The 27,963-nt window shown below is 40.0% G+C and overlaps 1 long non-coding RNA gene across 1 annotated transcript; it reads left to right on the top strand.

Annotated features, from left to right (window-relative positions):
• The first annotated feature begins 83 nt into the window (after positions 1–83).
• Positions 84–24,990, top strand: LOC146318280 (uncharacterized). The gene is made up of 3 exons (XR_014771683.1): positions 84–192; positions 22,505–22,590; positions 24,627–24,990. It is a non-coding gene; the product is annotated as an uncharacterized LOC146318280 (long non-coding RNA).
• Positions 24,991–27,963: the final 2,973 nt, after the last annotated feature.

Raw genomic sequence — 27,963 nt, 5'->3', positions numbered from 1 at the left:
ATGTGCACTTTTGCTGCCCTGTGTGGATTTACACATTTCATTTTGCTTTTTTAAACATATTTTCTTTTTTGCCTTGCTTTGACAGGGACAGCTGAAGAGCAGGGAAACGGAGGAGGGAGCGTGGGCTGGTATCGATCCTGGGCTGCTGTGGTAAGGACTCAGCTTCAGCAGATAAGGAGCGTGCTCTACCAGGTGAGCTACTGGGGCGCCCATGTTTTGCATTTTTAAGACTTGCTTTTTAAGGCTCCAAGCCAGTCAGATGGCCAGGTCTGGATGTGATGCATCAGTATGTGATGCAGCCTTGCACGAAAGTTGCCATCATCTACAAATGAGACTTGTGGCTTGATTCTCTTTCACTTTAAACAACCAAAACAAGTTTTACTTCTACAGAAGCTTTTTGCTGTTCATTTGTTGGTGTACTGTGACTCACCCCTGTGCTAATGTGAGGATGGGTGAAGATCTGCAGTTCACAAAACGCTCCCCGAGCTATAGCGGAAAACAGCGTTGCAGCCAAATCCAGTACAATTGAAGTGAACAGTGGCCAGTTTTAAAATGTAAAAAAAAAAGAACACAAAAAACACAAAATGTCTCCATACTGCTCGTGTGGTGTAATCCAAGTGTCCGTAAGCTGCAACATTAAAATTTGACCCCAAAAGACTCTGTTTACATCATGTTTTTAGCCTAATGTCAACTGAAGCCTCTCAGACCGGAGCTGTGTGCACACACCTGAAGCAAAAGTTGGGCTTTTCTCAATCTGGAAAGGATTTTGTTCCACTGCAGTATATAACCCCAGCTCAGACATCCAGACTCTGCCAGATCGTCCACGCCAACTCCACCAGAACACCAGTTTCAACCAGCCTTGTTTCTGTCTTCTGCCACCAGTTTGGATTATTCAACCATCAGCTCCTTTGCTTGCCTTGCTCAGCGATACCTTGCCCTCCGCAGCCTGTATCCAGTCTGTTTCAGCCAAGCCTTCAGTCTGCCCTCAACTGTCCACAATCAACTGCCTAAACCTCTCTGTCTCCAGGCTATGCTTGTTTATTGGGTCCAAATATTGAATGGTTGTAACAAACACAACATTAAAAGCAGACTATAGGATGTAGCACTCTACCTCTACTCTCTGCCCTACCTTGCGGTGAGCCCAGGACAATTTTTTTATCATGTGAAGGCCTCTTAAAGTCGTTATCTCCAAAACTCGGCAACTCACACCCAAACTGTACAGAAGGATAAATAGCACTGCAGGCCAGGGGGAACTATTTTATGTATTCTTGATTTTGGGGTGAACTGTCCCTTTAAACTAATTTATTCTTTTTTTTAGCTGTGTCTTTTTAAGTGTCTAAAATATGTTTTGCTGCTGTCCACAGTATTACATTACTTAACTTCTTACACTGGTACTCCTGCTGCTTCTCCAAACTAGGGTGGTGACCACCATCTACTGTAGGCAATACACTGAATATGGATAAGTACCTCAACCACGCTTGAAAAAATTCAAACTACACCTTTAACAGAACCCTTTCAGTTGGCCTATTCACCCATTCACACACACATACGCTCACAAAGACACCGGTGGCAGTGACCTACACCACACAGGGTGCTGGCCTGACCATCAGGAGCAACTCAGGGTTCAGCGTCTCGCCCAGGGCCACTTCAACATGGAGGTGATGGAGCCGCCAACCAAGAGATCAGTGGATGACCCGCTCCACCTCCTGAGCCACAGCCGCCCCCACACACTGAAACCATCCAGCAGATTTGCCTTTAAACCTGACCTGGTGACACACATCTAAAATGCAATGTTGAGGCCAGCAAAGGCTGCCAGCCTTCTTGGCGACGGCCTTGCTTGTTTATGGTAATTATACTAATGCTTCAAATTAATGTACTTGTGTATGTAATTACATGATTGATTTTATAATGCTGCACCATTAAAGGGAAAATTATCACAAAAGCTGCACAGCTCAGGATTTTCTTCCTTTGATATAATTCCATTATATGTTCCTTTTATTCTCTGGGACAAATCATGTCCTACCAAGTCCAATATTTGGGAGAAAATCTATTCTTTAAGGATTTATATATTTGTGAAATTTATGCAATGTTTTGGGTTTCTGTAAGTTTTTAATTTCTAAACTTGCTTAATACCTAAAACAATATCTACTGATAACAGAGGTATAAAAACATGCTATTATAATCATCCTCCTGCAAACAGCAACTGTCCAATCACAGGTTAGCAACTGTAACCAGGGTGCTTTAGCCCCTGCATTTCTGTCTGTGTTGAAGAGGTGTGTACTGTGCAGGAGGCTCTGAGACCAGTAATGTTCGGTCTTTATTTGCTCTAATGTAAGATGTGAATGTTAGCATGTCTGGCTAACTAATGCTAGTTTACTTGCTGCAGTAATGATACCTCCAGCCAAACTTGGGGCTTATTCCCAGGACCTACACTGTGATTTGTGATGTGAGGGGATTGAGGAAGAGGATGTGGGCTGCTCCTGACGCATCACTCTCTGGCTGTCTCTCTTAGGTCTAAAGGTTAGCTTAGCTCTTATCCCGGCTGTCTTCCTGAGGCAATGATGGCCTCTCTCTCTCTCTGGCTGGGTGACCGTCTCAAAGCTTGCTGCACTAATCAAGTTCCTCTGCTTCATTTTCCCATGTTTATGAATATATTTCATGTACATATGTTTCATATTTCACAATACAACCTATGTTTGCTGGGGTGTAAACTAGCTTTAGCCTCAGTCTTCGTATTAACGTAATTTTACATGTTTAACACTTTCACATGATTCTCATTTTTAAATGTGTCGATGGAAACATTAAAATGTCCACTGGAGACGGACTTCCCGCCTGACTCAAGGAGTTCAAGCATTAGCATTAGCTTAGCTTACATTAGCCAGCTGCACTTCAGACTGAAATCTGCTAGTGAGAATTCTTATTTTAGCCGTCAAAATTCACGCTCGTCAGCCATAAATGAGAAGCTGCTTCAGTTTACTTCTCTGTGGGATCGAGGATGGTGCGGTTCAATTACAGCCAACGCCAATGATAAATATGCCACCGCTCCATTGAGAAAAGAGGGTCACAATCAGGACGAATATCACCCAACAAACCTTTTACTGGATCATGTCTGGCAGAAAATCATACAAAACATTTTCGGCCATCAGGCATTTATCAGTGTGTGCTGCCGTTTTTGCTGTAAACAGCATCTGTTCAGTGCAGCGAAGCAACAGTAACTAAAGGTCAGTTCTCAAGAATGAGTGCTATATTAGTTTCATCCAAACTCCGGCAAAGTGTCCCAGCAGACTGAAGCGTGTACACCATGGGGAGCAGACTACTACTGTAGGAGGTGCTGTCATGTGTTGGAATATTGCGTTTATTAGCCCAGAAAGCTGTTAGGATTTCAGACCTTCCAGTAGTCTCACACTGTGCAGCAGTAAAGGTCATCACCTCTGTCAGTGTAAGAGTAAATATTCTCCCTTCCAAGAAACTAAACTAAAGGGAACAGTTTCCAAAGAGTGCGAGTACATCAGAAGATTGCTCTCCGGTGCCAGGGCTTGATTTTTGTAAGCCTGAACTTTCTTCCTCCTGTAATTTGATGTGAAAACTGCTGTGTGTGTGTGTGTGTGTGTGTGTGTGTGTGTGTGTGTGTGTGTGTGTGTGTGTGTGTGTGTGTGTGTGTGTGTGGTGCAACGAGCTGGGAAGCTGCTCTGCTGTACCCATCCCAGATTTTTCTTTTCTTTTGTCTTTACTTATGTTTTCTTCATGCAATTTGAGGCAGAGTATGAAATTATGTTGAGACTGAGTGGCTGGGTTCAATGTGCTTATCAGACTGTAATAGGCGAGTTCAAAACAGAGAATTCATGAGAAACAAAAAGCAGGCAGCTTCAGAGATGCAGCAGAGGAAGACAGAGAAGCCGATGTCTGACATTCTTGCTCTCTTTTTCTTGTTTCCTGGCACAACCTCAAAGTCGGCGCTCAAAGCATGACTTATAAATGACACAGCAATCATCATTATCATGGCTGTAATCCATGATGATGATGTATATTGTAACAGAAGATACCTAGAAAATAATGTTTTCAAATTTCCCAGGTTTACATCAAACCAGCTACAGGGTACCAGCTGTTTCTCTCCTGATTGTTCAAGTTTCATTATGAATCATTTGTAATCTTTTTTTTATTGGTGTGTTAAAAATGTGTGCATTGATGGAAACAGATAGACTGGGCCCTAGTATGTGTAAGTACTGGCTGCAAATTGAGTCTGTTCTTAAGAGTGCTTGTTTAGGCATCTCCTGCTAGGAGGAAGCAGTGGTGGACTCGAGAGGACAGGGCAAGGCGGGCGATTGCTACCCCTGGTACCCTCATTATCAAAAAAACAACACAAAGGTGCCCTCTTGGATGCCCATATAGTAGATAAAAAATGATGAAGTGTCTTCTAAGGTCCTCGAATGTGCCCTTCTAGTGCACAAAACATGGCAAAGTGCCCCTTCCATTCACAAAACAAGGTTGGGTTCCCTCTACAGTGCCCTTCCAGTGTATAAAATGTGGCAAAGTTGCCAAAAAGATGGCACTTTTGTCAATAAAATCTGGTAAAGTGCCCTCAAGGGTGCCCTTGTAGTGTACAAAACATGGTAAAGTGTCCTCTAATGTTCTTTTCTAGTGGACAAACATGGTAAAGTGCCATCTACAGTACTCTCCCAGGGGATAATAGATGATAAAATGCTCTCTGGGGTACCTTTCTAGTGGATAAAAAGTGATAAAGTGCCCTCTAAAGTAAAAAAGTAAAAAACACAATGCAGTACCATAGGCTACCCTGCATACTAGAAAAATATCAGGTCTCTACATACCTTTAATTAGTTAAATCATTCCCTGTATGCTTTTATTATGATTGTTTTTTGCCACTGCGTACAGCAAGTTCCCCTTTTATTTGTCACCTCTGCCCCTTTGACAGCCAGAGTCCACCAATGAGATAATGTCTGGGTCATTAATAAATAAAGAAATAACTGAAGTCCAACCTTTGTTACAGTAGAACTGGCTGGAGCTCACATGGATAATGCTTCCATGTTACCCTGACAAAAAGACTGCAGGTCCAATCTGTTCAGTGTTCCAAATCTCTGTGATTGTGGTTGCATCCTTTCTTTTTTTTTTCTTTTTTTTTAAGTCATTTGTACTTTTAGCACAACAATTCTTATAGTACAGACCTCATGAAAATAATAGCAATGTACTGACATATATCTGAGCATGTTCTAAGAAATGATCTTAAGACAGGTCATACATTTAGACTTGCAAGTCAAACAGTTTTTGATAAAACATAAGCATGTGAAGCTTTATATGAAGAGGGTAAATGTAACTTTTAGTTAGTGTGATTCAGTGTGAGGCTTAAGGACTTTGCACACTACGTCAATGTTTTTAATTCAAAATTATGCCATAATACAACCTCATGGTCTATCAGTGCATTTTTGGCATTTTATTTTCCTATTAAAGTAAGGAAATGTGTGAGGAATGTTTTCTGAATGATTCTAACTATTTAAAGTATGTCAAAGGTACACATCCGCACAGCAAACTGACAAAATTCTTAGGATTCTAACACACTTTACAACATTTACTCGGAGTGGCTTTGTGCTGTATGTATAGCCTGGCATATAAATACATAAACGTTGTACAAAGGTAGTTTTAAGTGCATTTTATAAATGCATGAGAAAAGGTGACCAACCTTCACACTGTTCCAGTTGTTTGAAAATGTTTAAACTCAGACTCGCTCATGCATAAAACACTTTATTTAAAGTACGCTCTGGTGCAAACTGTACAAAAGGTGAAGTGAGGTGAGGTTAAACTATTATATTACAGTGTCACATCGTCACGTCTATGGAAGAGCTGGAACAGAAAATTCTGTTTCAGAGAGCAGGTGAAACATCCTCTGGTCCAGTGTTTCCCAACCCTGGTCCTCAAGGCACACTGTCCTGCATGTTTTAGATGTTTCTCTGCTCCAACACACCTGATTCAAATGATCAGCTTGTTATCAGGCTTCTGTAGAGGCTTGATGACTGTAGATTTCTATTCCTTGTATTCCTATTTCTATTCCTTGTCTGTCATTTTACTGTGTCTTCATATTGTGAAACCATAGATCAACTCCATGAACGATGGTCAACTCTCTTGTAAGTGATATTATCCTCAATTTCACTTTAAAACTATTGCAATTTCACTTATTGTTTCCAACTAGCCTTCCTCTCCTACTCTTTTGTTTATCAAAATTTTCTGTGTGATAATGTAGCATTTTGATAATGGACCCTTCTCTACATGTTGAAGCAGTGTGCATGAGGCTCTAAGAAAAGTGAAATCTTGAGGGCTTTTACACTGTGCTTAGACCCAGGCTAAGTGAGCTGTTAGCTCCAGGCCAAGAGCTCTCTTAGCCTGGGGCTAAGTAATACCAGGGTTAACGCTTAGCCCAGTGTTAAGAATAGCCCCAGGCTGAGAATATGCAGTGTGAAAAGACTCATGATTGCATGAGTTTGGACAGTGACGTCTTTTCTGTAGATTATCATGTGGGAAATGGATTAAACTTTGTCTTTATTTGCACTAACGTAAACTACAAGCGTTAGCATGTCCGGCTAACTTACACCAGCTTACTAGCTGCAGTAACATTACCTCCAGTTAACGTTGTGCTAGATGCCACTGCATTTGCAAAACTCATAGCTAATTCTCAGAAATTACATTGTGATTTGTTAAGTCAGGGGTTTGAGGAGGAAGGTGAGGGCTGGTGCAGAATCAGAGTTGACCTCTTCTTGTCTTCTCTTTCTGGGGTGATCATGGTCTGGCTGATCTGGCTAGGTGATTGTCTAAAGGTCTGCAGCACTAATATAGTCCCTTTGCTTCCTTTTTCCCAAGCTAATGAGTGTATTTCTGTCATCTATCATTTTTGCTGGGGTGTATATATTTGTAGCCCCAGTCTTTTAGTATTAACAGTATATCATATATGCAGCCGTAAAGTAACTTTGCATGTTTAATGCACTTTCACAGGGTTTTAAAATATGTCAGAGAGAAACATTAAACAGTCAGCTGGAGACTTTTGAAGAGTTTAAGAAATATCATGAGCTCACATTAGCCAGCTGCACTTCAGAAATCTGCTAGCGAGAGTCATCATTTTAGCCAATAGAATTCATGGTCTAGGAATGAGAAGCTGCTTTTGTTTACTTCTCTCTGGAATCAAAGACCTCGTGTTTTACCAATTACTCTCAATTTTAATTTTAACTCTGACACTGTTGTATGGAAAAAAGAGGGTCATAGTCAGGACTAACACCATCCAACAAGGCTTTTATTAGAGCATGTCTGGCAGAAAATCACACAAAATGTTTTCGGCCATCTGGCCCTCAGTGTATACCTAAGTTATCACTATTAACTGCACATGTGCAGTACAAGAAAGGAAAGTTTGATAGACGTAGTAATAGTGACTAAGAAGGGTGGGGCTGAAGGCAGACTGAGAGTCCAGGATGACTGGGATGTCTTTGACACGCTGGAGAACCAGTTTCTCAAACAACTTTGGGGTCATTTCCACAGGGCAGTCCATTCTTCCATCCGGGGTTGGGTCGATATGGCAGCAGGCTACAGCAGGGTATTTCAGACCTCCCTCTACCCAGCCAGGCTTTCCAACTCCCCCTGGGCCATCCTGAGTCATTCCAAGGCTAGATGAGATATGCAATCCCTCCACCGAGTTCCGAGTCCACCACTGGGTCTCCTCCCTTTGGGACCTGCCTGGAAAATTTCCAAAGTAAGTTGTCAAGGAGGTGTCCTTATCAGATGTTCAAACCACCACAACTGGCTCCTTGAGATGCAGAGGAGCAGCAGCTGTTGCCCGAGCTCCTCCCGGATGTCCGAGCTCCTGATCCTATCTCTGAGCCCAGCCATCCTACAAAGGAAGCTCATTTCAGCAACGTATATCAGCGATCTCATTCTTCTGGTCACTACTCAAAGGTCATGACCATAGCTGCGGCTCGGAACACAGATCGACTGGTACATTAAATTAAATTTTCTTCACCATGATGGTCCAGTACAGAGCCTGCCTTACTGCTGATGCTGAATCAAGCCACCTATTAATCTCATGCTCCATCTTCCCGTCACTGTTGAACAAGACCCCATGATACTTGAACTCCTTTGCAAATCACTAACTCACCTGCAATTTCAGATCCTGCCACTCCTTAGCTCTCCTCATCAGCCCCTTTTTCCACCAATCACCTCACCTTAGCTTCCCCCTCGACCTCCTCACCTGCACCTCATTCCCCCACTAGCTCCTCAGTACTTACACCATCTTTTGTGACAACTGGAAATCACATCGAGCTTTGTGTAAAAATAACAAGGACCAAAGAACCAACAGTGTTATGTAGATTGACAAGCAATCAGACATATAGTTGAACAGACTGAGAATTTCAATCACAAAAGGCTCTTCTTTTCTCCAGACTTTAGTCAAAGAAAGAGGAAGAGCTGTGCCAGCTGACAGCACCAAGTGTCACAGAAAACCGGAGAGAATTTGATGTTGAAAAGGAGTCTGAAGTAACAGAAACACGCAGACCAGTATTTCGAAAAGCCAGACTATAGCCTGGATTTTAGAAATACTGGTCATATATTTCCACAATCCAAAGTGCATTCATGTATGTCAGTTATTTCAGTTGATTCTATGAGTTTGTCATTACTGTAGTGCATGCAGACGTTGCGGGCAGCAGGTCCTTCTAATGTCACTACATTTTTGTGTCAATCTGATCTTGTTTTGGCTTTAATGCTGAAACATGTATCACCTATGACAGAAATACACTCACAGACATTGGAAAATGAAGCACAAGGTTTGGTTCATGAGGTGATCGACAATGTACACAGTATCTTTCAACCACCCAGCCATGAACCATCCCAAAAGGAGTGGAGGAGAGTGGGGATAAGAGCCAGCTGACCTGGCTAACCCAGCTAGGATAATATCCGACGAGGAAAATGACAAAAAAATCTAATGGCAGATCTGATGGAAAATCCAACGAAGTTGACGTTTTACGAAGTTGACAAATGTTTAATTGCGAGTAACCATTTTATTTTTCTCAATGCTAATCAAACACACATTTTTAAACCATAATTCTTATTTAGCTTTGATTTAGAAGGGATACAGAGTTGACATGTTATGGTTGAGACATGTCTGATAGCGATATCATTTAATGAATTTGTTGAAAAATAGCTTACTAGTGCTTGAGCAGTATTCCCGTCTTTATTAAACCCGGAAGTTAGACAGGGGTCCTTGGGATATAGCTAACTCTTTTTATGCCTGATTAAATCACATTTTTGTAAAAAACAAAATTGACTGAGTTGACAGAAATCTCGGACACAATGTTAAAGGGCGGACGTTTTCGTAAAAATTCCATTTTAAAACACCTGTGCTATCAGTAGACATTGGTAGTTTTAGATTTTGAAGGCTTTTAACATATTTTTAAATTATTTGAGGTTGTGAATTCTTGTCTATAACAGGTGTTTTTCTGGTACAGATAAATTTTAGAAATTTCCATCGGCTTGCCTTTAGGCAGCTATGAAATAAATTTACATCATTTGTGAGGAAAGCTAAATCTGATTATTATTTAAATACTATCTCTAGCTGTTCTTCAAAACCAGCTAAATTCTGGAAGGTAGTGAATTCCACTAGAAAAATAAACGTACTGTTTGTCTGCCCTCACATGTAACCTCCGGCCAGCAAGTAATAACAGATCACTTGGAAATATGCACAGCTTTTCATGAGCATTTTGCAGCAGCAGGCCGTCTTTTCAAAAATGGGAATATGGGTTCTGAGGAATCTATAAATTTTCCAGAATCAGATGTCTCAGAATGTACTGTAAGACACATTCCTCAGTTTACTCTCCAACTTTTCACCCCTAATCAAGTTACTAGAGCACTTCTTGCCATCGACTCCAAGAATTTTATTTTATTTTTTTTAATTTAACCATTCTCTCAGGTACAATTCCCAAAGTATGGAAGGTTGCACATGTTATTCCATTGCATAAAGGAGGAGATATTAATGATCTTAATAACTACAGATCTAAATTATCCTGTCTAAAATACTTGAATTGTTAGTAAATAATCAATTGAAGTCTTTTTTTAACTGCATATTCTGTACTGAGCCCACACTAGTCTGGTTTCAAAACTAATCACAGTACCGTCTGTGCAACATCTCTAATTTTAAATGATATTGTGTATGCATTAGATGATAATAAATATTGTGCTGCTCTGTTTGTCAATCTTTCAAAGGCTTTTGACACAGTCGATCATTCCCTGCTTTTACACAGACTGTCAAGTATTGGATGTGATGCTAATGCTCAAAGATGGTTCCACAATTACCTGTCAGGTAGACAGCAGTGTGTAAAAGCAGGTAATGTCCGATCTGCATTTTTATTGTTAACAAAAGGTGTTCCCCAAGGTTCAATCCTGGGGTCTATCCTATTTACAATCTACATTAATGACATTGTCCAGGCCCTAACTACTTGCACGGTTCATTTATATGCTGATGATACCATTTTATACTGTTGGGCAGATTCAGTACAGCTGGTCATTGACAAGCTGCAATTTTCATTTAATATTCTTCAGGAGGCACTCATTGGCCTCAAACTCATGTTAAATACAGAATATATATTTGGTATTCACAAAATCTGGAAAAAAATCAATTACAGTATATGTCACATCAGCACTTTATCAGGCAAAGCAATCGAAAGAGTCCTGCATTAAAAATACTTGGGCATCTGGATTGATGACAAACTCACTTACAAAGTTCATGTTAATAATCTGGCTAAACCACTGCGGACAAAACTTTTTCTCTACAGAAACAAATCTTGCTTCCTAGTGTTTAGTAGGAAAATAATTGTTGAATCTGTTTTACTCCTTGTTCTTGATTACGGTGATGTAATTTATAGACATGCTGCTGTTACAACCCTTAAGCCCCTGGATGCAGTTTACCACTCTGCTCTTAGGTTGATCACAGGTGACACCTACAGTACCCATCACTGTATTCTCTGTATAACAAAGTTTGCTGGCCGTCTCTCCCTGTGAGACAAGACCAACATTGGTATTTATTTATTTACAAAGTGCTCCTTAACAAATCACCAACTTACCTTACATCACTATTACATCTAAGAAAAGGAGCTTATCAGACCCCCTCTCTGGACTGGATAACACTTCATGTTCCTTGTGTCAATTCAGAACTAGGAAAGACTGCTTTTAGATTCTGTGCTCCTGACACATGGAATGCACTTTAAACTTAGAGTCCCTGATAAACATGCTTAGAAGTTTTAATGTTCTTACATGCACATGTTTTAACTAGGAATTATGTTAATCAATTGTAAATTTCTTATTGGCTATTTATTTTATTATTTTCTCTCTTTTCTTGTTTTGTTTCTATTGTATTTCTGCTTTGTTGCCTAATGTAATCTCAGCATCATTGAAAATGAGGGCCACCCCTCAATGTATTCCAGAGAAATAAATAAAGGTTGAATGAAAGAATTAATAAAATTAAAGCAAACCAAAACCAAACCAAACCACAATTAGATAGATTTCATATATATAAATCCTTAATGAAAAAAATTTCAGTGTTAAAAGTGTTAAAAATAATGTTTGCAATATTGATCATTTTGTAGGTAGAATTATATACAGCAATTTAGACACAAATTCTGGCTTGGTTCCAGCAGGCGTGGCTCTGTTGCGTTACAGCTGTGGCACATCTGCTAGAGCTGATCGCAGCCAAAGTGCTTGTGATTCCTCCAGCAGCGCAGCAGCATGTCCTAAGCTGCTCACTGCTCTCCTCCACTTAAAATATGCTCCAAGTGTCTGTTTGACGGATGCCATGCCAAGCTGCACAGAGCAGATCAAGCAGGCAGGAAGTCAGTCAGAGAAATGGCATGGAGAGTCTGATCGGTTTTCAGAATTAAATGTCCCAACAGACTTGCGATCATAAAAAGAGACCAAAAAAAGAGACTCATTCTTGGTAGATGCACAAAAAGCAAAACAAGAGGACCAAACTGAGAAAATTTGAACAACTAAACATAATAAAGCAGGTAAAACGTTCTGCTGCTTGTTGGGACCTGCAGCCATGTGGAGGATGGATCATAAGTGTGGTGCTGATGTGACATCCCCTGTGGAGTTTGAATCTATACCTGTTTCTTTAGATATGTAATATTTAGTTTAAGATCTCGAACCACATTCTTTTTCTTGGTTAAGGCCCTGAGCTGCAAGGAAGCAAGCTGCTCATACACCATCTGCAAACCCGCATAAACATTCCCTTTTACTGTGAAAGATTAGGTGCAACATACCTGCAGATAATTTATTCGGCAGCCACATGTAGCTCATTGGCTGCCAGAGGCTCAGCGCTGGCAGCAGCTTGCTGATAAAACATTTCCAAATGAAGTCAAATATCCTCACTCGTGGAACTTCCTTCATCTTCACACACGCTCAACCGGACGAAAAAGTAGACTCCTCAATTGCAAGATAAGACAAATCGAGTACTCCTCATGTTTTTATTCATCAAGTATTGAGGAATTAACTGGTCTGTTGCCTGGATTCAGCTTTTCTTTTAATGCAGGGACTTGGGAGAGGGTTCACCCACTTAATACAGCCGGTAGCTTCTGATAGCAATATCTTTCGAGTAATTTGATGCCCCATTTTTAATCTTCCCGCGCCTCACCTCTGGGTCCTGACCCATGCTTTGAAAAACAGTAGTACACATGCATAATAGTGTGCCGGGGGCTCAGCTGTGACCCATATACCCCCTACCAAGTCAAGCTGAGTGGGTAATTAAAGTATTTGTGTGCTGCTCAGGCACTGTGTCTCCCCACTGGGGGATGGATGTCGCTGTAATTGAGGTATTACAAATTGTTTCATTTGGAGTGAATCCCCCGGTCAAAATAGGCAATTTAGCAATGCTTTAAATGAAGATCTACTCAATCAAATGGACGGCATGGGAGTGGGCGTATGTGCTCATGTGCTTGCGCATTTCCACCAACAACTGACGACTCACCGTGTTCGACTTATTTGCGAGTCCTCAGACACAGAAATAGATGACACAAAGACAAAAAAGGCTACGGGGGAGCGGAGCGAGTTTGTGGCCGGCTTCAAAAAAAGCACTGAAAATAATTCTTCCTCTGGGATTTTGTTATCGAATCTATTTAATGACTTGAAAGAGTATGATTAAAAAGAGCTTTAATAGGATGTGGCACGTTATTCGGTCCCATCAAATCACTCGAGAGGTTGGGGTAATGTGACAAACTCAGAAAGCTCAGGGCTCTTACGGATCACTTTAGCATTCGCAACCACGTCCCACATTTTTTATCCAAAGCGATGAGCAATATGTCGGGCATTTATACAATTTAAAGGGATACTTTGAATATATAATATAAAAAAAGCCTCCTCAATTTAGCCTGCATAACTCCACAGCGCAGCAAATGTATTTGATGCTTCTTGAAGCGTTGCCCGTATTTCTAAAAGCTACTTTGTATTACCATCAGTCTTCCCTGCAGGGAGCAGGCAACAGAAGGAGAATGCAATTACCCAAATGTGTGTACTCACACTGCCTAACAGCAGCAGCATATATTAGACAAACATGCGAGGGAGAGGGATCACCCCTGTACTGTGTGTGTGTGCGAGCTGCATGCATCATGTATGCCTCCAGAGGTTTAAAAGTTTACCATTGTTATTCAGGACTAGTTCCTGTGTGTCTAACATGTTTTTCACCTTGCACATATGTGTAACTATAGATGTGCGAGCACATCTCCGCTGATCCACCTCCCTCGGCGACTTCATAGCATGACCCCGAAGTGACACGTTCTGTGCATCTCCGCAACGACTCCGTGGCTATTCCCAAAGATCACATCAGACATGCTTCCAGCACATGAACACGCATACACATGAAGCTTTACATGCTGGATGTGGATGCAGGTATGACACTCCTGGGGGAGAGGAAGCAAAGAACACAATCTGTTGACTGAAACTGAGCAAGTTGAGTGCTAGCGATGCCAGATTGGGCAGTTTTCCTCTCTGTTGCACTGTGTTGCGTTGTGTGGATTAAAATGGACTGGGGAGGGTGGACATAATTTGGGTTGATTTACTCTGCGTTGGGCTGTTTTTTTAAATATGTTAAAATCATAGTACATGTAATGGAATTAAGTAGACAAAAAAAAAGGGTAACTGTATTCCGTTACAGTTAAGACATTAAGACATAATCAGATTACAGATGCATTTAGTAAAAATGGGGATTATAAATAGGATTACACTTTTAAAATAGGGAATAATATACAACCATGCACTGTGCACACAGCTGTCAATTCATTATTATGGCCTCTGGTGAAAAAATGCTTCACTGGGTGAAAATTTCACATTTTTTGTTATTAAATCAGTCAGTCAATCAATCAATATATTGCACACAACAAAGGAAGGAACAGCTGAACAAACTAATAACCTAACAATGAACATAAAACACTTAGAGCTGCAATTATTCATTTATTGTTAATCAACTATTAAATGGATCAGCATCCAATTTGATAATTGATTAATTGTTTTTAGTATTTTTTTTAAGAAAAAAGTCAAAATTCTCAGATTTTAAATGTGAACATTTTCTTGTGTCTTTATTCCTCTCTGACAGTAAACAGAATATTTGAAGACATCATCTTGGACTTGGATTTTTCATCATTTTCTGAAATTTTATGGACCAAACAATAATTGATTGGAGAAAATAATCAACACATTATTCAATAATGAAAGCATCCATTACAGGAAAGGCTTGCAAAAGAGGGGACACGATTGTGACAGGATTAATTAATCAATTAATTGTTTTTAGTCATTTTTAAATACAAAATCTAAAAACTATCCAATTCCAAGACCAAACCACTAATCGATTAATTGAGAAAATAATCGATGATGAAAATAATCATTAGTTGCAGCCCTAAAAACATTATATTAGGTTAAACAATTTCACCATATATATATTGTTATGCTAGTAGCGGCTAATGTAGCCTTGAGCTGCTAACCTCAAGCAGAAAAATTAAGGCATCAGTGGAAAAATGTGGGCTGTGTTCCTGGATTTAGCAAAGATTTTTGAAATATTAAATCATAGTAACTGCCTGCCTAAACAACTCAATTTCAAGTTTACCACATAGTTTGTCAACATTAATAAATGCTAACCCTAAATCCACTCCCAACTTGTCAAAATCCATGATTACAAATCTAACCCTCTACGTCTATCAAGTGGTGTCCTACAGGGCTCTATACCGGCCCAGTCCTGTTTAGTATCTATATCAGTGATCTGCCTGCTACGTGTGCACGTTGTGATATTTTAATGTATGCACATGATTCAGTTACATGGCAGCCTAAGGGGCACTTCATCACATTTTCTGGAAGGCCACCTAAGAGGGCACTTTATCATGTTTTGTCCACTAGAAGGGCGTCCAAATGTTTTTTTTTTCATGTTTTGTCCACTGGAAGGGCACCTTAGAGCGCATTTTACCAGTTGACCAGTGTAGCAACAGCAGGGCAGTGTCTCTGATGACATGACAGCACACAGAAGTGGAGTGAAGCTGTTTAAAGTTGCTAGAATAAGATCTTTCTTTTTTAATATCATTGTGATAACAACAAGATCAATCCCCTCAGAGGTACCATGTCTGGCCCACAGGGCTGCAGAGTGTCCAGTAATGTCCTTGGCTGGTTGTGATGGTCACCCACGCACACACGGACACACATTCATGCACACTAATACCCATTTTTAATACGGATTAGCTGCTTCACACTCGAGTAAGGTAGGAGGAGGAGGAGGAGGGTGGAATCAAACAATCCTCTATTTTCATAAAAGAAAAAAAAGTGTGACGGGGGAATTGTTTGAGAGATCAAAAGAAAGTGACAGTAGAAAAGGGGGTGGAAAGAACAGAGAAAATATTAGATTGCAAGCGAGCAAGGAATAATGAAGAGTGTGACAGGACAGGAAAATGTGTGGTGGAGAAATAAGGCGAGAACACAAAGTAAAAGTTGATATTGCAGTCTTGAAAAGAAAAGATTGTGTATTACAGCGAAATGGCTGAAAGAGCAAGCCAAGATATGGATAGTGAGGAAAAAGTACGTCTGATAGCACAGGCTGGAAAAGGTAGCAAGATACTGAGGGAAGGAGGAGGGAGAAAAATATTTCATAACCAGAACTGGATAATAATAAAAAATAAAAAAAAACACAAAAGCAAAGAAGCAAAGACATGATAAGAGAGGGGAAGGTTGAAGGAGCAACTGTAAAAGGCAGAACAGCAGCACAGACGGAGAAGAAGAGAAGAAGAGTTAACACTAATGAGAAATTGTACTGAGGTTGGCTCGGTGTCAGTTTCAACAAAAGTCGAGCTCCAGCCTCAGAGCCTTCAGACTCATCTAATCAATAATTTTGACTCAAAATCAGTAGAGTGGTGTACATGTTCCATGCACTGCAGTTGTGTCAGGACATATCAGAAAAACCTGTTTTTTTCCAGCTGATTGAGACTTGTCTTTGATTTTTTTTGGGGGGGGGCATGTATCTCAGATGACTCATGGGTGTTTCATCTGATACAAAGATCCAGAATTTGATTCCTACTAGTAGTACCTCTGCTGTGGAAATGCCTTTGAGAATAAAGTCTGGTGTGGCAGTGTTGAGAGTTGAGTTAGCAGTGATGAGAAATGTGTTGCACTGGGAACGGGACTTTTCAAATTAGGAGAGAACACAAACAACCCATTGATTGTCTGTAATCGCTTTTACTGATGGGTCGCGGTGTGGCTGGAGCTTATCCCAGCTCACATTGGGTGAAAGGCGGGGTACACCCTGTACACCTACGGGCAATTTCAAGTCATCAATTAAACTATTATGCTGCATGTCTTTGGACTGTGAGAGGAAGCTGGAGTACCCACAGAGAACCCAAGTGGACACAAAGAGAACACGCAAGCCCCGGACAGGAAGGTTCTACCCCAGGCACAAGCTCCCCAGCCTCTAGCCGGCTGGTGGATTTGAACTCAGTCTTCTTGCTGTGAGGTGAGAGTGCTAACCACTGCACCACACTGCCTATAAACTTAATATTTATGATTTTGTATATGAAATCCATGTTTTAATATTAATCCTGAGTTAAATGAGGTTGTTAGCTGAAGCATATTCAGTACTCCTGCACTGAAGCAAGTTTTTGACTCTGGGAAAAACCAATGTAATTGGCCAGGTATCAGGCAGGAGATATATTTGGTTTTAACTACATGTTCGCATATCGTTCCATATGCATCATGGCTGCCTCATGTATCCTGTGTACTGTGTGTTTGAAACGATGGTTGTTCGCATCTTGTATCTTAGTTTGTTGAGACTTACATTGGAACAGCTAATAATAAAAATATTAAAAAGAGGAAAATCCAAAATATTGGGCTGAGTTGTTTCCCCCCACTTCCTCCTTCCCAGACTCAAAGCTGAGGCAGGCTGCCTGTAGGGGTGGGCAATATCATAAAATTTGTTTTTGATCCAATACGAAGTAATTTATGACCAGAATCACTGATAGCAAGAGTGATACTTTTTATTTTTCTAAGCCGCTTATGAAAAGGGTTGTAATCAGACATTTTCATATTTCAGGTTTGACTTTTTTGAAACAAATTTACAATTTATACTTTTTTTTTTTTTTTTTTTTCTTATTACAAATACTCATATTACTGTAAGTAGTTTTTTGAGTATGTCTACTTTAATGAGTAGATTTTCAAGTCTGTACTTTTATTTGTACTTAAGTATGCACTCCAAGATGTAATCCACTTAGTTACTTTCAAAATCAAGGTTGACTACTAAGTACAATTTGAATTAATGTCCAAACCTTTCATCTGAACTTTAGTAGCCAATCAGGTGATCTGATCATAAACAGGCCAATGAAAACAAAGACATACAAACAGAAAAACAAAACAAAATGCTGCAGCAGCACAGGTTTGGAGTAAGAATATGAGTGATTGATTATTAATCTATCAATTTCTGTTAAGAATTTACCAATTAAAAATGTATTTGTGGATATTTAAGAAATAATCATGGCAGTAATTGCACCTCATCTGAGATTGTTTGCTGAATACGGAAACTTTAACTTAAGACTTAAAATGACAAAAAAAAGGACCAAGAAACAGAAAAAACCCATAAAAATTAGGGGAAAAAAAATATGCTTTGTATCTTATAGGTTATTAATAATTAATCGACTGTTACTGTTTTCACCTACTGGTTCAGGAAAATGCACAAAATTTGCAAACCTAGTTTGGAGAGGTGACAGTGACATCCAAGCTTAAAAGTAACTAATACTCCGAGTAGTTTTTGAGATCAATACTTTGTACTTTTACTTAAAGGAGAAGTGTGTGATTTCCAGTGGCACCTAGCGTTCAAACCTTAGATTGCAACTAAGAGGATTTACCCCGACACCGCCCCTCTCTCACCAAGAGTACGGTGGCCGTCAGCGGACAAAATGGCAAGCGAAAGCTATCTCACAACAAACTACAATTATGTGTGTAGGATGAATTACCTGTCCAGCAGAAAACAGGCAACCTTTGCGTCACTGTGAAAACGTTTGTCCTCCATCAGTGATTTCCATCGTGTAAACGCTATGCCGATGTTGATTCCTGTTTTTGCCATTTCCTGTCATGCTTGCGTTTACTTTCTTCGCGTCTCTGCTTCTTGGATGACGGGGATTCACTGTCCGCTGCTTTTTGTTCTGGTACACTGTTTGTATGATCCTCTATTTGTCAAAACTGTGCCAGTCAAGGTTCACAACGCTAAATGATCTGCCAGTAATCACCTGCGTCTATCCTCCCCGTCTACTTCCGTGTTTACGCTGCGGCATCTACGTAAGGTCGCCATGGGCTTCCCAAGACTCACTGTTAGTGCAGTTTGTCCACTCTGCGCTGCCGTAGACGGCGCAGGATGATGATCTCCATAAGTCGACCCGACAGTATGTAACTATAAATGGCTATTTCTAAAGTAATGGGAACATATAGATTATGAGTTTACGTTGATTGATAATAATAAATAACATACTTACATATAATATATCTCATTTATGTACATAAATTCCTGTAATTATTACACACTGGTCCTTTAAGTATTTCTAACACCAGTACTTTTACTTGTAATTGAGTAATGTTTTAACAATGTAACTGTACTTGTACTCAAGTACAGATTGTCAGCACTCTAAAGTAACAGCTACTGATGGGCAGTTACAGCTTGAAAATGTAACATTAATCAAGCTACAAGTTCTCTTTCTCCTGATGTTTTCTTATGTTGTCTTATTTGTACTGAACAGCCTTCTACTGACACAAATTTTTACTTGCAGTTGGGGGGATCAACACCTCAGAGACGCAGAGTCATCTTCATCATGATTTAAGAAGGACTAGAGAATATGGCTGAACTGAACTTTCAATTTCCACACATACAAGCCAGTTTTGAGCAGACAAGAGGTTGTTGCACACAGTATGTGTATTGTTGGGAAAATCGCCTGTATTTCACATTTGACTGCAGAAAAGTTTTCTTTGCATGTTGAGTCTGGATTTGGGATTCAGATTGGTAAATGCAGAGACAAGTGACACTGTCCTGAAAGCAAACATAAAAAGTGTATATTTATTTGTGTTTAAAGTGGCCACGTGATGAATAGTATGCTGCTGCATGAACATAAAGTTTCAGTTGGCCTTCAAGACACAGTAGCACTGCATCAAGTGGTTCAGTGGGGTGTGTGGTAAGACAGCGGTGCACAGAACTTTCAACAAATGTCAAGTTAGGTAATAGGAATCATGACATTTCTTGCCTCCAGCCAGTGGTTTTGAATGTATTGATGAAGTCCTCCCTGCAGCGGAGCAGCGGTGTCAGTAGTTCACTCCTCTGCAGACGTTGCTTTCTGTGCAGAAGATGAAATGCTATTATTCTCAGTGTGAACACTAGGTGGAAAGCTTTCTATGTGGTTTCCATGTCCCGTGATGTGAGGAGCCAGCATGAATGAAGCGGTGGGAAGCTGGAGGAGAAGGTTTATTGCATCAGGTGGAGGGATGGTGAGGGCAAGGTAATGATTATTTGATATTCCTTCTCTGGCACACACTTCCACACACTGTCTCCCTTTTCCATCCTTTCAGCTGCGATCATTCCTCCCTGTAGGGATCTCCTTGTCAATTCCTCCCAAGACTCATAATTGCTTTGCTGGCCTCTCCATGTAATGGCCCCATACTGAGTAATCCTGAGCACCGGGCCTGTGCTCTGCCTATGACTAAAGATTACTTTATTGATTCCTCCCTCTTTCTCTCTCACCCTTCCTTCGCTCCGTCTCTCCGTCTCATTTCTCCACTTTTTCATGCCCAGCAGTAATTTCCTCACTGTTATCCTCTGCTGTTTCCTACCACTGGGTTCACATGACCTCATGCGGTGCAAAGCAGGGCCCCTGTGGGTAATTCGCTCCCGCCCGGCGGTCGATGCTTTGCTTCTTCTTCAGCATGGCTGACTCAATCCGCTAAAGATTTCTGCTTCTGTGAAGTGGTGGCGCCACAGCACTACCGCCAGACCAGAGCACCTCTTCAGAGCGCACGATTCAATGTAGGTGGTGAAGCAGAAAACAGAAAGGTTGAGATAATGAGATAACACATTTGTTTAGATATATAAAGCCATTGCAGCACTTAAGAGGCAGAGAAAAGAAAGAGGAAAAACAAGAGCGCGGTGATACATACTTGGCATGAGCCAGAGTCGGATTGACTGCGAGATTGCGGCACAGCTGAGGACCCTTGACTCTAGGGGTCGGTGTTAAGATCGTAGGTGGCTTTTAGACGTGCTGCCCACTCCTGCTTCTCTCGCAGAATCCGCCGGACGCTGCCTTGTTCAGAAACCCATTTCACAGTCAGTTTAATAACCCACTCCAGCAGGAAATATTCATACACTCGTTCTTTCACATCACAATCTGTTTAGATTCTCTGGGAATGGAATTCATATTTTGCTTTGGTTGTGTAAGGGCCACGGTTTGGAAGTGACCCCTCCTAAGTCCCACCCCTTTTTGCTCTGTGTTCTAATACCAGCTAAGCCGGATTATCTCAGTCAACTTTCTTCTTTCCTGTTTCCTGGACTTAGATGTGCTATGTGCTTGGCTCATCTATGTTGAAAAGGAAATTTTGAAGATGGCTAAAATACATCGCAGGGGAACCTGTGTAGTGACACATATTCACATCTGAAGTTAGCTTATGTTGTACAATGTGAGCTAACTAGCTAGCTGATGTACATTAATCATCAGCTAGTTCGTTACCTTCTTGCGAGGGATTCATCTGGAACAGGGGTCTGCAACCTTTACACTCTGAAGAGCCATTTCTGGCCAAAAAAACAGAAAGTGAAAATTTGTCTGCAGCTGCAACCATTGAATTCTCTTGTTTTGCTGAAGACTTTTCTGTTTTTTGATTTGGCATCCATAGACAGCCTATGTAGACTCATGAATATGACTTTAGAGGAAAAAGCACTGAGCCATAGACATAGGCTATGACGCACAGTTTAGCTGACGATATAATAAAAATGATTACATTATTTTTACAGTTTGAGAATGTAAGGATCACTTGACACTGTTTAAAAAATGTAAGAACAAATCTGTACATGTTTTAGTTTTGAGCCAACTCTTAAGTTTTGCGTAAACTGTTTCAACAAAAGATTAGTAGTTGGTAAAACTTTTCCAAATTTTAAAAATTTGAGTTGGCTCAAAATTTTAAGTTTTCTCAACTTTTTCAATTTGACAGTGTAGACTTATGATGAATGAAAATGTAAAATAACATGTAAAATAAAATAACCTGTATTCATTTTCATATCATTTTATGCCAAAGCCACAAAGAGCCACTGCAGAGGAGCTAAAGAGCCACATGTGGCAGACCCTTGATCTAGAACCAACTCAGGATCTTCTACTAAGAACTGAGGGTTTCAACTAAAACCCAACCGAAGATCTAAAAGTACATTTTATGAGGATTTTTCCTATGACCCTATTGTCTTCCAAGGGTTCAACATATTGTACCCTACAGACGAGGCAAAAAAAAAAAAAAATCATCATCTTTAACAATCACTGAAATAGTTACCAATGTTTCCATTTAAAACAGCCATGCCTTCAACAATCTCTGAAAAACACTTTTGTCCAAAAAGGGTTCCTAATGGAAGTCTTATTAGTCTCACAAAGAACACTTGACAAACCCTTTCTTCCAAAAAGGGTTCTTCAGAAGCAGATTTCTCTTGGAAGAACTTCTGCCCTTCAGGACAAAACATTTTGGAAGCTCTTTTTCTATCTACTCACCCTTTCATCACTCAGAAATCGTAGTCTGGTAATTGCAAGTTTAATGTAGATGCACATGAACATGTGATTGTATCACTATGACAGGCGTTTTAGAATAGTCGCCATTCACACGTGTGAAAACAAACATGTAAACGACGACTTTCTTCTGATCCAAAGTACTGGTGTTATGATTCAATTTTTATAACATTCAGTTGTGTGTGTGCAATTTATTTATTTATTTTTTTCTTTTCCAGGAGCTGCAGGAGCCAGACCTTCGATCGAGCCTCCTGTTTTGGTGCCGTCTTTTGCTGCCGAAACAGATGCAACAGCATCACTAATGGTAAGTTATCGAGAAATCAACAATCGCCTTTCATTAATTTGTCAGTCCAGACCAAATGATTCTATTGCACCTGTATTTTTCACCTGTCTTTCAGTCTTACATATATTGCTTTCTGGCCTGCCAGTCCTGCATGAACACAAAAACACTGTAAGAAGTGAATAAACTTTGCACATTAAACTGACATTTAACAGCTGGCCAGAATCAGTTCTTCAAAAAGGCCAAAATGTTCAGTTTCATTACACTTGTGCTCATTTTGGGATTCTTGCGTTAAGAAATTCAGTACTGGACTGGTCCTCCTTGTTTTATTTTGTAAAACTTAATAAGGTTTCTTGTTGTTTCTGAGCATTAATAGGAGATTGTCCCCGATATACTTATCATCCAGTGTCTTTCTAGGGCTGCAAAGATTGATCAAAAATCGCCAACAATTTTGATAAGCAATTAATCAGTTTGAGCATTTTTTTAAAGAAGAAAAGTCAAAATTCTCTGATTCCAGCTTCTTAAATGTAAATATTTCCTGGTTTCTCTACTCCCCCATGACAAACTTAATATCTCTGGTTTGTGGACAAAACAAGTATTTGATTATGTTGCCATTTTCACCATTTTCTTACATTTTCTACACCTGACAATCTACAGCCTCATTGCTCAGGTGTTACATATATACTGTCGCGGCTGCTGATTAATATTGACAGAGGCTATATTTAAAGTACAGTCTTAACAGCATGCTGCTGTTATGTACAGTTGTAAATCCCACCATACTAGCTGCGGGGTTGGTGTTTGGATCTAGGTGGTTTTAGTCGCGCTCCCCACTTCTGCTTTTCCCCCAGAATCCGCCGGACGCTGTCTTGTTCAGAAACCCATTTCACAGTCAGTTTAACAACCCACTCCAGCAGGAAATATTCATACACTCGTTCCTTCGCATCGCAATCTCTTTGGGGGGAAATTGAGGCTCAGATTCTCTTGGAATGGAGTTCATATTTCTTTTGTTTATTGTGGAGAGAGACAGAGAGGGAAGTCATAAAAATGACAATATCGTGTTCTCAGAGTGAGCGCGCGCGGAACAATATCTGTTTTCTGTTCTGGGCCAGCAGTAATCCAACAGGCGATTTCTTTCATTTTCCATTTTACTGTGCTGCCATAAACAGCACACTATATTACATGCAATGCTGCACCGAGGGCCGCAAATGACACAAGTTATGAATCTGAGAATGTGAAAACCCAAAAAAGATCCTCACAGGGATAATAATATACATGCAGACGGCTTATGTGTTAGAGACTGGAGTCAACCGGGACAGTTAACTCTAAGAAAAGGGAAACTTATCAAAATGAAAGAGGGTTATGGTGGCTGATAAACGCAAGTTCTTCATTCATTTGGACTGTGGGTCATTTGTAACTGGCTCGTGCAGTGACTTACACAGCTGTAACTTCATGTTCATCAAATATGAACTGAAGGTAGTCGTTAGGCACAAGTTTTCCTGCCTTGTAGTCTATGAATGAAATAAATCAGTGTCTCAAATAAAAATCTCTCGTCCTCGTTTCATTGTATTGTCTGGGCTGACTTATAGCTCACCATCTTTTCATTATTTTCTCTATGAAATCTAGAATTTATAGGTTGGATGCTTTATGTTTCTCTTAAAGATTGCCCCTACATTTCGTTTAATTTTTTGAGCTATTAAAAGAGACATGCAAAAGTTATTACTAATTTAGTTTTTAATGTTGTTGCCTGCTGTTAAATTGCCTGAAATAAAGAGCAATGGGTTTAAACATTTGCACAAACAATAAAGTAATGTATGGATAGGGATTGGTTCTGGCAATGTTACAAAATAAATGGGTACAGACAATCGATGGATGGAATAAAACAAACAAAAAAATAATTTTGCTGTGTTGGCATTTTCTACATTCTAAGTGCCAGGAAACAAAGAAAGAAAACACATTTTTGCATTAAAGAGCAAAATGAAGTGACTGATGACTTGGAGAAACTGGTGATTTTGTGTTTTGTTCTTTGAGCCTCTTTTTAAGGTGGTATTGTCCTTTTTCAGCAGGTGTAGGAAGAAATGGAAATTCCTCATGGTATGCTGCCCCTAAAATGAGACACTACCTCACATAACCAGCATTTTAAGGGTTTCAGTGGAAGAGTTAGTGAGTCTGTGAGTATATCTGGCCCTGGCTGACTTGATGGCTTTGTTAAAAAAAAAAAAAAAAACCTCCTCTGTTGAGAATTTCCAGACCTTCTGCTCCTAATGCTATGATTGCATCATAATTGTCTTGCTGATGGTTTATCTCATCCTGCTGGAACTGATGGCTTTATCCAGTATTTTGTGATTGATGTATGGACTGTAGAAATTTAAAATACCTTTAAAATACTCTTTAAACTAAAACTCAGAAATCTGTTCCGTCCTGAACATGGTTTGCTCCTTATAAAAAGATAAAACGTATATGAAGTAACAGTTTTTTCTTTTCTTTCTTTTTTTCATTTTACAAAAAATCAAGGCAGGAGATGTTTCAATCAAAAGCAGTATTATTTGGCAGAACACCTAACTAAATGAAACCAAAAAAAAGAGACATCCCAGCACATTAACATAAACAAGGGAGAGGAGGAAAAGAAAAGAAGACTGGGTGGGTAAACTGAGGGATAAACTGTCTCAGGAGGCTCATTTATTTGCCAATGTCTTCCAGGTGTGCTTCCACCTGTTGTGTTGAAAAAATTAACCAACAATTTCAGTAAAACATCAAACAGCAGCTATTTTCTCAAATTAATGCATGACAAGAATCTTTTTCATGGTAACAGTCAGGAAAAAAGACAGACAGACAGACAGCAGTTCAGTCTCTTTGAGTAAATACAGTCTTATGGTGAGTTCACACACAACTGGTTTCATCCAAATTCTGCTCCTGTTGAGTTTGTGGCTGTTAGTTGGTTTCTTCTTACTGGTGCTGAAGTAGTTTATGTGTGAACAATGGTGGTCATGGTTTAAAGAAATCATGACTGGTTGGAAACAATGAAAGAATTGTAACATGGTCATATGTGCCAAAGTCACACGTTTTCCTAATCCGTTCATCGACACCGACGATCAGCTTGTTATCAGGCTTCTGCAGAGGCTTGATGATGAGTTGATCATTTGAATCAGGTGTGTTGGAGCAGGGAAACATCTAAAACATGCAGGGCAGTGAACTCTGAGGACCAGGGTTGGGAAACACTCCATTAGAGGCTATATTTTAACTACAGTCTTAACAGAATGCTGTTAAAAACTCCCCGCCATCGTCTGGCAAGAGATACAGAAGTATCCGCTGCTGAAGCACCAAGCTACAAAGCACCAAGCTACAAAGCAGCTTTAAGACTGTTTAATTCATACGCAGCCTGTAAAATAGTCTTTTATTTTTACTTATTCAACCACTGTACTGTATATAATTTTAATGTTATTTATGTTATGTATTGTAGTGTGCGGTCAGCCTCTCTACTGCTGGGCAACTCAGTGCAACTGAACTAAGAAACATGGCGTCTGTGGGATAAAGTTACAGTACTAACTAGTGAAAAAGAAATACACTTCTGCCCCTATTTAGGAGTATTTTGGTTTTAGTCCTGATGATAAAAGTAACCTCACAGTCACTGCAGTCGACTGATGGATCATAGCATAGTGAGTGGCAGACTGATTATTATACTATCTTGGTGTCAGAAAGTGATGGTGAATACAGGCAAACCTGACAGAAAAGTGAGCAGTGAAGTTGTCCCTCTGGCAGTAAATATACAGTATTGCAGGGCTCAAAATGAACTTTTTTCCTCAGTGTCCTGCAATGTTCAACTGTCCCAGACTTTACAACTGTTGGATGGATGTTGGATGTTCTTCCAAAATTGCTTCTTATCAGACCTCTAGATTGGATACAAATACCTGCATATTTTAATATTTTTTCATATGATAAAGTAACTGTTTAGATTCCCAATGTGTAGTTAGTTTATCCAAATAATGCCCATTTGGAAATTTGTTTTGACAAATTTTTCTATTGTGCATGAAACTGTTTCTTTGTGTCCCAGATAGTATTTTTATTGTCCTCTGGGACAATGGGAGATCCCTAATTTTGTGCACCGCAGTGTAGGTTACAGCTTGCCATGAATAAAGGCTTCTCAGACCAAATCAAAGCTTTGTTGTTGTGTGTGTGAGTGTTTGTTGTTTCCCAACTGCAGGCATAGTGTGAGGATCAGCTCGTGCCTATGTAAAGGGACTAGCCTGCTATCTGCAATGGAGGGGAGCTGAGTTGAGCTGTTTCGCACAAGTTTTACACAAATAGCACCATAACACCAACAAAATGTCACGAGAGTATGAAAGTCTGAAAAAATAAATACTGTCCAAGACTAATCAGTCACATAAAAGAAGAACTACAACTTAGACTTGTCCTACAACCTTTGTTTTGTATGATAAATAAATCTACCCCATGTCTTGAATGCTGCTGTTGCACTGATCCCATCATGCTAGGTGTTGTGATCAGGTATCCGTTTGTTGTGAATGCATTAGAAATTTAACTTGTATCTGTGTATTTTTAGATTGATTACATTTGCACTCAGGATGTACAGAAGGTGTCTCTACTGTCCTCATCGAGTCCAGACTGGATGTGATCGCACTTCCTCACTAACACTCCACATGCCCACCACTTTACCTTCTCCCGCAGTGTGTCCGCATTGTAACAGAAACTTGGGTGGGAGTTATCTGTCAGGTTGTGCTGTTAAATGTGCTTTTCTGTACTTTTGAAAATGGCAAAATAAGCCGTCTGGGGCAGCTTGCAAATTGCAGCGGTGGAGAAGGGCAGCAAATGAGTTATTTCTGGCTGTGAAATGACTGTGTGTAAGTTAAAAACACTACTGCATTTGAGTTTCCCTGGGTCACAGTGCTTCTGTGACCATTACTGGAGGTGTGTAGGACCCATCCTCATTGCAGTAATAGCTGCATTTATACCTGTATCATGGTAAGGTGCTTTGCACCTTGATCACCTAAACTGCACAAGAAGGTGATCCCATACATAAAGGGCCCACAAATGTCTACATTTCAACATTATTTTCATGGTGATGCGTGTGTTTTTTTCAGGATGTCTATGTACTGTTTTGCAGAGATATCTATTGAAGATAGGATGCTAAACAGCTAGCTTCAGCACATCCTGTGTTGTAATACCACTTTCTACCTCAAGAGGCCATAGCCTGATAGTATAGTTCACTCCCCCTGTAGTTTCACCTGGAAGATGTGTGAAAGCAAGTTTGCTATGCTACACAAGTTCTCTTATCTTTGTTAGTCGAGTAACTAAACAAAATTAACTAAAAATAAAATAAAATGTCATAAAATGAAATGTTCTTAAACTTATTTTCCTTATTAAAAAATACAAGCATACACCTTC

Source organism: Lutjanus erythropterus, chromosome 12 (genome assembly GCF_056507025.1).
Source record: "Lutjanus erythropterus isolate fLutEry1 chromosome 12, fLutEry1.hap2, whole genome shotgun sequence".
Taxonomy (NCBI): domain Eukaryota; kingdom Metazoa; phylum Chordata; class Actinopteri; order Lutjaniformes; family Lutjanidae; genus Lutjanus; species Lutjanus erythropterus.
This window is presented reverse-complemented; position numbering and strand designations above follow the sequence as displayed.